The sequence below is a fragment of the Eleutherodactylus coqui genome, chromosome 6, assembly GCF_035609145.1.
Source record: "Eleutherodactylus coqui strain aEleCoq1 chromosome 6, aEleCoq1.hap1, whole genome shotgun sequence".
In the NCBI taxonomy this organism is placed as follows: Eukaryota; Metazoa; Chordata; class Amphibia; order Anura; family Eleutherodactylidae; genus Eleutherodactylus; species Eleutherodactylus coqui.
In genome coordinates, this window is record NC_089842.1 from 64836722 (window position 1) to 64848687 (window position 11966).

Sequence of the window (11966 nt, forward strand, 5' to 3'; positions counted from 1 at the left end):
TCTCTCCCCCCCGCTCCTGCCTGCTCACCGCCGCAACTCACCCACGCTGGAAGCCGAATCTTTTGAGACGAGCGGGCAGGTACTCGAATAAGGCACTACTCGCTCGAGTAGTATGCCTTAGCGAGTATGCTGCAAAGGTACACACGCTTATACTATGTTCATACAGTTTAAAGGAACACTCCAGGAAAGTCTTAGGGGGCCATGCATATCATATTGATTATTTTTTATGCCATTTGTCTCACATCACCCTTTAGCCACTTAAATGAGGCACAACACAATGAATAGGTTCCCTTTAAGGATGAGCGAGTATACTCGCTAAGACACTACTCGCTCGAGTAATGTGCCTTAGACGAGTATCTCCTTGCTCGTCCCTAAAGATTCGGGTGCCGCTGCGGCTGACAGGTGAGTCGCGGCTGGGAGCAGGGGAGAGCGGGCGGGAGAGAGGGAGAGAGAGATCTCCCCTCCGTTCCTCCCTGCTCTCCCCCGCAGCTCCCCGCCCCGTGGCGGCACCCGAATCTTTCGGGACGAGCCGGGAGATACTCGGCTAAGGCACATTACTCGAGCGAGTAGTGCCTTAGCGAGTATACTCGCTCATCCTTAGAACTTCCCTTAAATGCTATATAAATTGTATACTGTGGCATTGTAGGGTCACAAGCATTGAGCTCTAAGTAGGTAAACTAAGAGGTGAATAGAAAAAATGTGCATTGTGATCCATCAAAATGTAAACCTTATGCCTTGAGTGCCCGCCAGTAATGATTTTATTAATAGCATATCCTAGTTATTCAAATTTACAGGAATGCTTCAGTCTTGTGTATCTGAAGTGTCCCTGTGAATGGATTTAACGCTTCCTTTGAATACTGTAGTTTGTGTGGGTAGACTGATCTGAGAATTTAATAACAGAGGAACTTGAAGTTAGTAACTGCAGAGACATTTAAAAAAAGGTGTTTTTTTTGCTGAAAAAAGAAACCTTTACAGCACATCAGATTGAAATCTGCAGAAACACAGTCTCAGAAGCTACATTATCGATATACCTATAACCCTGTTTGGGTGGGGTATATATATTGACCCTTCCAGCCCTGGCGCTAGCCCTTATGGCACATGGAGACCAGGCACCTACACTAATTGGAGGAATAGGTGTAATAGTGAGCTTTCTCTAGTCAGTGCCTTCACTCAGGATAGAGCCTTAGAATAACAAGGGTCTCTTCCTGAAAACTACCTACGCATTTATACAAATAGGCATTTATTTGTAAATCCAACTTATTCAATATAAATGACTATACAGAGATAACCGTAAAGGATATCATACTTTATAAAACAGTAGTTAAAGATACAATCAATGCATACATATGTTACATATGTTATAGTACTTAATAACTAGTTCCAAATAGTCATGATTAAATGGTTACTTTATACCCAGGTATATACATATACGGCTGTGCATGGAGTTCCATGCACAATACATCAGATGTCAGAAGGATGAAGAGTCACCATGCAGGGGTCCCTGTAGCTGGTAGCAGATGCAGGATTCCACAGCAGGACGAACAGCACTCCATTGCAGGTCAGGAGTTAGAAGAGGGTGAGAAGAACTAGGAGCTTCTGTATCCAACGATCGCCACACAGGAAGCTGGATGATGAAGACAAACCTAACTATGATATAGTATTCTCTCTTCTTTATCTATTTTATCAGTGTGACTGGAGCTGTACTCTCCCTATGGGCTATCGGTCACCTAACCTGACACTGTTTCTACACTGAACACCAGTCCCTGTCTATAATTCTATCTAGTATAAGGAACACATGGTGGCTATTACATATCCACATATGATCAACCAAAGCTGCTTAGGAATTAGTAATTTCCAAACAACAATGCATAAACCCTAGAGGAATCAAGTAGTAACAGTGTTGCAGCAGAATTGGTAGCACCAGTTCTGCACAGGAAGATGGGAAGTAATTAAACAGTGCAGTAGCTGTTTCTTCACTATAGATTAGATTCAGTCCAACTATATAACTATAGTGCTAATAGCTGTTACATAGTTGATCCTAGCTAAGGTGAAGCAGCTTTCTGGTATGTAGAGGGATTATCTGACTAGCTGCCCACAACAGCTCCCCTCTAGATTTTCATGTGCTGTGGAACTCAATGTTTCAACCCCCCCAGATTACGTTCCGACGAGGATGTAATCTGAAAGATAGGGTGGTGAAAAGTCATCTTCAGCCATTACCCACACCATCGACCTGGTTGGGATCAGGACGACCCTTAGGGACTTTTTCATGGGGCAATTGCCAAGCGTGTGGCTTTATCCAGAAGGGTACAAATGTCATGAGCGCAAAAACAGGTAAAAGAATATAAAACAAGAATTCTTGAACTGTAGATCGACTAATCTGGTTTATATGGCCTCCTTTACCTGCCCGCGTAATTATGTGGGAAGACGAAACAAGAATTCAGGAGACGTATTCTTGCTCATGTTGGAAACAGAAGAGGTGAATGCAACCCTTGCGAATCATGTGCACAAAGTCCATGATAACGACGAAAAAGCCCTGAGATTCCAAGGCTTAAAACCCACAGAGATAGAGAGAGATGGCAGCAGCACTCCAGTCAAATACCACCACTGGTGTAAGGTACCATGCACAGCCCAAACAGGATCCTGACTCCAAGGATCCACCATAAATCATAGATATAGAAGTCAGCAGGGCAGCATCCGCTTAAAATTGCTTCTTTATTAGGAAAAATGCATCAAAAGTGAAGAAAGCAGCCACGTATCCACCCTATGCATAGGTCTTTGTCAAGCTAATGCCTCAAAAAACACACCCACATTAAATAGTATCTACACACCAATCGCCACACAGGACATTGATACATCATAAAAATCACACGTGTACTCAAATAAGTACCTTGCTAGTCCGTTGAGGTATATGAAGGGCAGCATGGCGGCATCCCCAGTCCAACTGAACCTCCGGCGTCTCCACTCGCTGTAGCGCATGCGCAGTTCCGACGTCTGTACGTCACTAGCACGTCCAGGTGTCACCGCGTCATTAATACACCCCCGCGGGTGTGTTTAGTTTAGTTTAGTATAGCTCCAAGACAGGCTGACTACTGAGCATATGGATCTGTTATTGGTCATTTTCTCTCTGATATCTTGTTTTGAGGGTCTACTATCTCATACAATTTCAGGGTAGGGCATTCTATCATAAAGCCTCTCAAACACTTGTAATATACAGACTGTGTCCCAGCCTTATGGCAATAGGAGTGCTGCTTCTGTGCATATACTTGTCCTAATATACAGCCCAATGATGTGCCAAGTTCCATTTGTTTAAACTGTGTTAAAGTTGAGTGTATATGTGTTTCTGTGATTCTGGTCAGCAGCCCCTGCACTGGGAATGTGATGCTGGAGGGACACACCCCTATGAGGTCAGCCTGCCTGTCTGCAGACCCAGTATGAGAAGGAAGCAGGATGTGACGACACACAGAGCAGCAGCCATCTTTGCAGAGAAAGAACCAAGTGTCTGTGCTGCATGGAGAGTGTGTGGAGATCTTAGAGGACTTTCCTGTGCAGCTAACCTGTGTGTAATTCAGTCCAGAGGCAGACAGAGTATAAAGAGACAGTATGTTCAGTGGAGCCATGCTGAAAGGACTGTGCCCAGTGGCTAACCAGTAATACTGACATTGTGGCTGTGGACATTGCCACCAAAGTTAAAGACTGGCAGTGCTGTTGAGTACCGGACGGTAACTGCACAACCCTGGCTTATATCACACCGGGGTGTATGGATTCTGCAGGACTGTCAGTGTGCTGAGCTATTTGTTGTTGGATTTCATTGCCTCCATTTTGTTTTCCTGCCTGCTGAGAAGACTCTTATTGCCTCGGATGTTGTAATAACCGTGAGGAGAGGACGCTTCACTATACAAGGAAAGAACGACATCGGGCCCCAACGCACGCTTCTACACACTGTAAGCAGTCCACCCGGACCACTGGTAAGAGGGGTGCGCACCCAAATGTGAAGTTAGGGTCAGTTAGGGATAGTTTTGGGACTATTTTTCTTTCAGTGTCCGTGCTGTGGAGGTGGACATAGTAAACGTGGAATATATTGTGAAATCTAACTTGAATTGTTCCAACTATACTGTGTATTGTGCTTGTCCTTATTCCTGTTCTTTTACCATTAACTTGCCTTTATTAACCTGTAGTAAATACATTTTTCTAAACTTGACCACCCCGTGTGCGTCCTTTCTGGTTGCGGAGACCAAACCACCTGCCTTGCTCTCGGTTCACACACTTCTATTTGAGATATAATCATAGACCTTTTTTCCTCTTTATTCTGTCAGGCTCTAATTATCAAAAGTGGAGGATTATATAAGGCCATTAAATCTTCCATGAGCCTTGATAGATATAAGAGTATGCTATATGTGTACTCGTCTTTTTAGCTTTGCTATTTTAAAATAGTTTAACAATAAATGCTAAGTTTTAGGGGAATTTTGCAGTGAAATTCGCATATTTGTTTTTTAGGGTTTTTTTCAGAAAATAAACAAATCCCAATATAAGGGCAGCAGGAGTCCAATTCTGAACATACTGTATGTTGTTCATAAAGATCATCTATCACTAGCAGCAATGATGACTGTATAGCAGCTGACATTCTGTATACACTGTAGGCATCTAAAACATGACTTTTGACAGGTATATTGATGTTACATAATAACAATTGTCAAGTCACTGCTACCTTTTCTACAGACTTGTAGAAACAGTAATAAGACACTTATATCAATTACCCAGGGAAGGTGAAGAATCCAAATGTTTATGTACAGCTGCCTGTAAGTGTCGGAGCTCCAATTTGTATGAGTAGCTATTGTATTATTTCTCTCCCAGGACTTATAAGTATAACATCTTATAACTGTTCTTCTAAACTCAGGTCTTGCTCATATTCTTGCTCGATCATAGAGCTTTTTTCTTTTTACAAGTAATAGAAAACAATGACTTACAACTATATTTTATTCAGTGCTAGTTTTTGTTAGCTTCATGACATGTACAAAGACGTAATAGACTGAATTGCCCATTCATTAGTGACACCCATCTAGTAGAACATTGGGTCTCCTTTTAGTTTTTAGAACTAATCATGGTATAGATTCCACTAGGTGTTTAAATCATTCTACTGGAATATTGTCCAACGTGGACAAGAGAGATTCTTGCAGTTGCTGCATATCAGATGGACATCTGACAGGAAGGGGTCATTGATTCATGCTGCTTGTGCTAATTTTTGACACTCCCATAAAGATGGTGCAAAAGAAATCTTAATTAATTTGACAAGGCGATGTTTTTCCACTGCTTAGTGATCCAATTGTTGCACTCTTTTGCCCACTGGAGTCTCACCTTTCTTTTTCTTTTTCTCATCAGAATGATTCTTGACATCCTCTGCCCTCTTTTATTGATGAGTTGTTTACATCAGAACGTCCCCTTTCACTGGACGTTTTTCCTTGATCACTCCTTTCTAGAGATGAGCGAGCATACTCGTCCGAGCTTGATGCTCGTTCGAGTATTAGGGTGCTCGAGATGCTCGTTACTCGAGACGAGCACCACGCGGTACTCATCTCGATTAAACGAGCACTGACCATTGAATTCAATGGAGCCGGCAATACAGCCAGCTCCATTGAAAGCAATGGCCTGCCGGCGAGCGTGGGATGAATTGTCGGGAAGGGCTTAAATATATAAGCCCTTCCCTGCAATTCATCCAGAAATGTGTAAAAAAAAAATATATATATATACTCACCTTGTCCCGGCAGAACGATGTTAGCCCATTGAATTCAATGGAGCCGGCAATACAGCCGGCTCCATTAAAAGCAATGGGCTGCCAGCGATCGCGGGATGAATTGTCGGGAAGGGGTTAAATATATAAGCCCTTCCCTGCAATTCATCCAGAAATGTGTAAAAAAAATATATATATATATACTCACCTGGTCCCGGCAGACGGAGTTCAGCGCGGCCAGCGGCAGTCCTCCTGAACTGCTCTGAACAGCTGTGAGTAGTATTCAGCAGCCGGGGATTTAAAATCCCCGCCTGCTGAATGAGCTGCCTCTAATTGGTCACAGCCTGACCAATCAGAGGCAGATTCCACTCACACACCCATTCATGAATTTATGAATGGGTGTGTGACTGCTGCCTCTGATTGACTCAGCGGGACCAATCAGAGGTTCAGGAGGACTGCCGCTGGCCGCGCTGAACTCCGTCTGCCGGGACCAGGTGAGTATATATATATTTTTTATTTTTACACATTTCTGGATGAATTGCAGGGAAAGGCTTATATATTTAACCCCTTCCCGACAATTCATCCCGCGATCGCCGGCAGCCCATTGCTTTCAATGGAGCCAGCTGTATTGCCGGCTCCATTGAATTCAATGGGCTAACATCGTTCTTCTCTGCCACAGCTGTTACAGCTGTGGCAAAGGAGAACGTTCTTTATGCTGACAGTGGGGGGGGGTCTCACTCTTGCCACTATTGTGGCTTAATAGTCGGACCTGGGAACTTGAGATGCAGCCCAGCATGTAGCCCCTCGCCTGCCCTATCCGTTTCTGTGTCGTTCCTATCACTTTCTTGAATTTCCCAGGTTTTCACAAATGAAAACCTTAGCGAGCATCGGTGATATACAAAAATGCTCGAGTCGCTCATTGACTTCAATGGGGTTCGTTACTCGAAACGAACTCTCGAGCATCACTGAAAGTTCGACTCGAGTAACGAGCACCCGAGCATTTTGGTGCTCGCTCATCTCTACTCCTTTCTCAGTTTACTCTCAAAGATGTTGCACAATAAATCTCCACAAAGTTGACAGTGTATGAAATATTTTATTCTAGGGTACTGGACAGAAAATAATATAACAAAACCATTCCGAAGAAATGAAATTATATTATAACAAAATAGCAAAGAAAGAGACAGAGTTGACAACCATTTGCAAATTCCTGGACAGTCTGTAAAAAGAGGTCACTCTGCACTGTATGTGAAAAACAATTATGTGTGATCGTTTTTATGAAGCCAAATTAATTTACAGTTCACAGTAAATGCTATTCATGTCTTCATATCAGCATTCTAGCTGTAGACATCACTTATAATCTTGATGATTCAATATGGCTTTTCTATGTGTCTATAGTAAAAACTATTGGGTGTCCATGATTTTTGGAAATGTTGTCCGTAAAAGAAGAAACAAAATGAGACTGGAAACCCTGAAACGAGGTAGTCTTAGGGTACAGATACATGGCAATATCGCTCCTACACATTTAATATCTAAATAAAATACTAACCACATAAAATGTAAGATTATTAGAACAGAGTTTGATCAAGATATGTGGGCCCATCCTCCAGGTAACTATGCTTTTGGACAGATACTAGCATTTAACAGATACCTCCTTTTTTGGGCCTGAATGTCCAATTGACGATACAAGAATTCAGGAGATGTATTCTGCAGCCACCTCCTCTGACTCAACTTTAGCAGCCTCCCAGCACTCCAGACATCTCGATCAGCCTCCGCTCCTTTCTTCAGTCACTGCAGTTGAAGTGCCACTCCCACACATGGTGCAGGAGTCCACTTGCTGCATCTTTGGACATGGAGCCCCAGAAATGATCCTCTTCTGAAATCCCACTCAGCTCTTCTCTCGCACTTGCAGCTGCACTGTCTATGGAATGAGTGTTGTCTTGCACTGCCCTTCTCTGAACTCTCCTCTGGTGGCATGCTTTAAGCATCTTCTCTAATATCAGGGGATTTACCTGCCCATATCCTGTCTTCCCCGTTGGGCCTTACTGCAGTGCAATAGGGTGCTTGGGCATCAGTGACTCAGGTATAAGACCCTTTGCCCTCACTCCCCTCCCTCAGGCTGACCAGTTTCATTAAACACTCTGGCCCTCAAAAACTTTTAGAGCAGCATGTATACCTGCCTCCATTACCCATAAATGCCACCAATCTTTCATTCATCTCACATCAGGAAGGAACTTTGACTGAGCTCCGTGATCTAAGTTCTTGCATTAGTTTCATGCCAACATATCACGATGTGAGGCCTCAGTTAGATCAGAAATTCAACAAATTAATGAATGCATCTTCTTCACAGAGCACTCTCTCTCTCAGTTTTGGTCTCTGAAGTTGACTCCCTGGATACGATCATGTTTGCCTACATCTTCCAATTACAATACTTAGCAGATTCCCTGGATGAGGCTGAAAATAGACACCAAAGAACAACATAAGGATCCGTGGCCTCCCTGAATCTGTGGAATGAAAATATGAGACTTTGTCATATTTTAAAAATATGACCCAATGTAATATTTTAAACCAGCATCCTCAAAGTCCCTGGAAACTCTCTTTTAAAATTGGACCAAGCTAATTGCTCCCTCAGCCCTGGATTTTGACATCCAGACCATCTGTGCAATGTCATCTACCAGGTTCACCACTATTAGATCAAAGAGGCGATCACGCGCAAAGTGTGGAAGCTGCATACAGTGACTTATCAAGGTGAACCTCTCCAGCTGTTAACAGACCTCTTCTAATTGACATTCCAGAAGCGAGGTGCATTGTGTCTGCTACTGGAAGAACTTTATCAATGAAACACTGCTAGTTCAAGGGATTTCCTTTCCACCTGCAGGTTTGCCATGAAGGTAGATTGTTAGTGCTGCACCACCCCATTGATCTTTCCTCTTTCTCCATCTCTCTTGGTTCTCTCCCAGCTTGATTGGTCATCATTGTGTATTCCACCTCCAGAGGACCTCCTGGCACATCCATGTAATGAACCAAGAAGAGGAAGAAACAGGTCTGGTGGCCGCGTGGGTAAGGCTGTTTAATAGTTAAATTTTGATGTTCCTTCTTTGCTACTGCTCTTTAGCTATAGTTTTGACCTGGGACTTCTATCCATTTTTTTTCAAATAATTTTTATTGTTTTTTTTCATAAATTGTACAGTTTACACACATAAATTGAATAATACATGTGCATAATTAGCATCGTGTAAATTGTTCATTATTCATGCTTGAGCACATACAAAAATAATGCTGTGTTATTTATATATAAACTATGTAAAACAAATGATTGCATAATACATTACTTGCATCAGATAATGAAAGAACAAAGAAACTAGTAAAACATAATTTCGACGAAAAACGCAGTCATTTAGTTTTTGCCATGACTTATGACAGCTTGGTCGCATTTTTTGTTTCATGACATGTCTATGGTCCTGCATCACTTTTCTATAGGGCCTCTGAGTTAACCTCCCTCTTCCTATGCTCACTCTCCCCTCTCTTCCTCCTCCTCTACTCTCTGCTCTTACTTCTTTCCCTTTACTTTAATTCCCGCTTCCTTCCTCTTCTTGCTCTCCACCTGTTTTTTTCCTTTCTCCAACACCTCTACTTCCCTTCCTCATTCTTCATGGGCCCTTTGAAGTGTTGCTCACTTAACTTAAAGGGGTTAAATATCCCGCAGAAGCATTATCATATTTTATATTGATTACACAAGCAGAGAGCTCAGATTGTTTTTTGCTTTTTTTTGCAGGATACTCATTTCCGAACTGGATCTGTACCATTCCTGATACAGATGCAAAGTTCAGGGGGCCTTGCTGTATGAGATAAAGGGCAGCCTTATTGACCTAGAGGGTAGATTTGTTTTTCATAAACTTAAAATTTTAAATTCCTTGTTCACTCTGCCTAACTGGAATCTCCCTAACCGGGACTTCATAAGATTCTGTAAGAGGACACTAAATTCACTTTCTAGTTTTATGGAAGGACGTAACTTCAGTTTTCCTCTAGGTCCAACCTTAGCATGCTTAGCCTCTAGACAGCATTTTACTTCTGCCCAGTTGTACTCTTTTAAACAAACTGCATCACATTCAGTTAGTTGATGTTATATAGATCCTACATTAGAGGGACAGAGATTGCTCTTAGTTTTATCCTACCCATCTGACCTGCAGTTAATTAGACTACTTTATATTGAATGATGGGTAAAAAAGAAAAAACTGCACTCATAAGAGTTGGTATAAAGTGGTTGAAAGGTAAAAAAACTTTTGACTTACATAAATGGGGGAAGGGGTATATGAAGCCCAGAAAGGAATATCCCCCTTCTTCTTTCAGCTATAATGCAACTTGATCTGGGAGGAGTCCACAGGGTATTTGCAAAAAGACTAAAGAGCAGGATCTGAGTGGGTACGGATAAAAAATCAATATGGTTAAGAGTCCTAAAGGTCAATATGGCTAAGAGTCCTAAAGCAAAAAATACAGGGAGTATTCTGGGAGGGAATGAAATAATGAATAAATTACCATTTTGTGTGGGAACTACCACCCTATTTTTTTTTGATAAATATCTAAGTTAAATGTCTCATAAAAGTACTGGCTAATCATCTGAATGAGTGAAGAAGACTTTTTACAATGTAAACTGCTGCTTTCTGAGGGCATCTTTGGAGAAGAATATCCTTGGACCTAACTTTTAGGGGAAATATTCCAACTCTCTATGGCAATGCTTTGGCCCAGGATCAGAATAAAGGCATCCTTTTTGATGCTTTTTTCTGTTGCTCTTTGCAATAACCCCAGTGTGCATGGTCTGCAGACCTTGGCTTCTGTATTTTGTGCTGTCCTATGCCACTGGTAGAGTGGGTTAGCCTGACCCCCAAGTGCACCAAACAATTGTTGTTCTGACCCATATGGTTGACTGGCACTTTCACAGAGGCTCCAAACAGTGGGTGGGACTAGAAGCAAACTTGTTCTGACTTTATGTTCCTAAACTGCCTAAGATTTTCCCTAATGACTGACCTGGTAACCTATCTTAGACCCCCTTCTCACCAAATCTGCACTGCATGTGGGACAGATTGGTGAATAAGAAAACGATTTCTAAAAGGAATGGGCCCCAGACCCCAACTCTTTCACAATCCTGCTTTCCCACCAGGGCTGCATGTGCATACTTTCCTGAACTGGACAGCTGTGCAGGATGTCATGATGCGTCAGGTAATTTGTGGTACTTCCAATCCTTCTTTCAGCACTCTATAAGAGGCATTCCCAGATGTCACCATATCTTGGTTTGAGTACCAACAGTTACTATCCTTTGTACATTCTTCCTCACAAAATTCCCATTTCTTTAATCTTAACCCTGGGCTATACCCTGTCATGAGTTTTTAATCTTCTTTTGGCCGGTGGCACCTCAGGAGGACCCTGTTATCTTTGGCCCTGGGAGAATAAGATTCCAAAGGCCATTACAGAGGCAGAATCAGACTTACACACAAATGATCTCTGGCCTGTGTGGCCCAAGCAAATAATTACAAGCTGCTATTTTGTTCATATTGGTTTCCTGCTGTTTTTCATAAGATTTACCTGTCAATTAATGAAAATTGTTGAGGATGTGACTGTGCTCGAGGTAATATGCTTCATGGCTTGTGGAATTTCTCTTTTCTCAAACCCCTTTGGAATATAGTTTTCCACGTGTACAGGCAGGTGTCTGGTCGCTCCATCATTGCTACTTCACAGGTTTCATTGCTCTTCATTATCCCAGGTTACAATTTTATAGGGTCTCAGCAGTATTCCCGAGACCCTATAAAAGTCCTAGTCCTCTATTAGCTGTGGAGTGAGTTCAGGAGGATAATCAAATCAGAATGAGAATGGAGTAGTTGGTGATGGAAGATTATGCTTGACCAACTGGTTGCCTTGTGCTGTGTTCCAGGAATCCTCCTACAATCCCACTTCCTCCTTTTCCTGACCTTTTGTTTCTGTATTGTCTTCTCTATAATATTTTTGCCACTTACTTTTTATAGTTTTTAGGCCTTGATTGAATGATGAGTATTGCTCTCTGAACATAATTATTGTGCCTGTATAAGCATCTTTTTTTTGCGATTGTTATATCTTTGTTGTTCCTGGACGGTCTATATTCGACTTTTCTATTATTGTATATTGCCACATGTGTTCCCATGGCAGTTTCCTATTTTGCTTAATGTTTTTATTGCTAAAATGCTAATAAACAGATTTAGGGCTCCTGCACTCT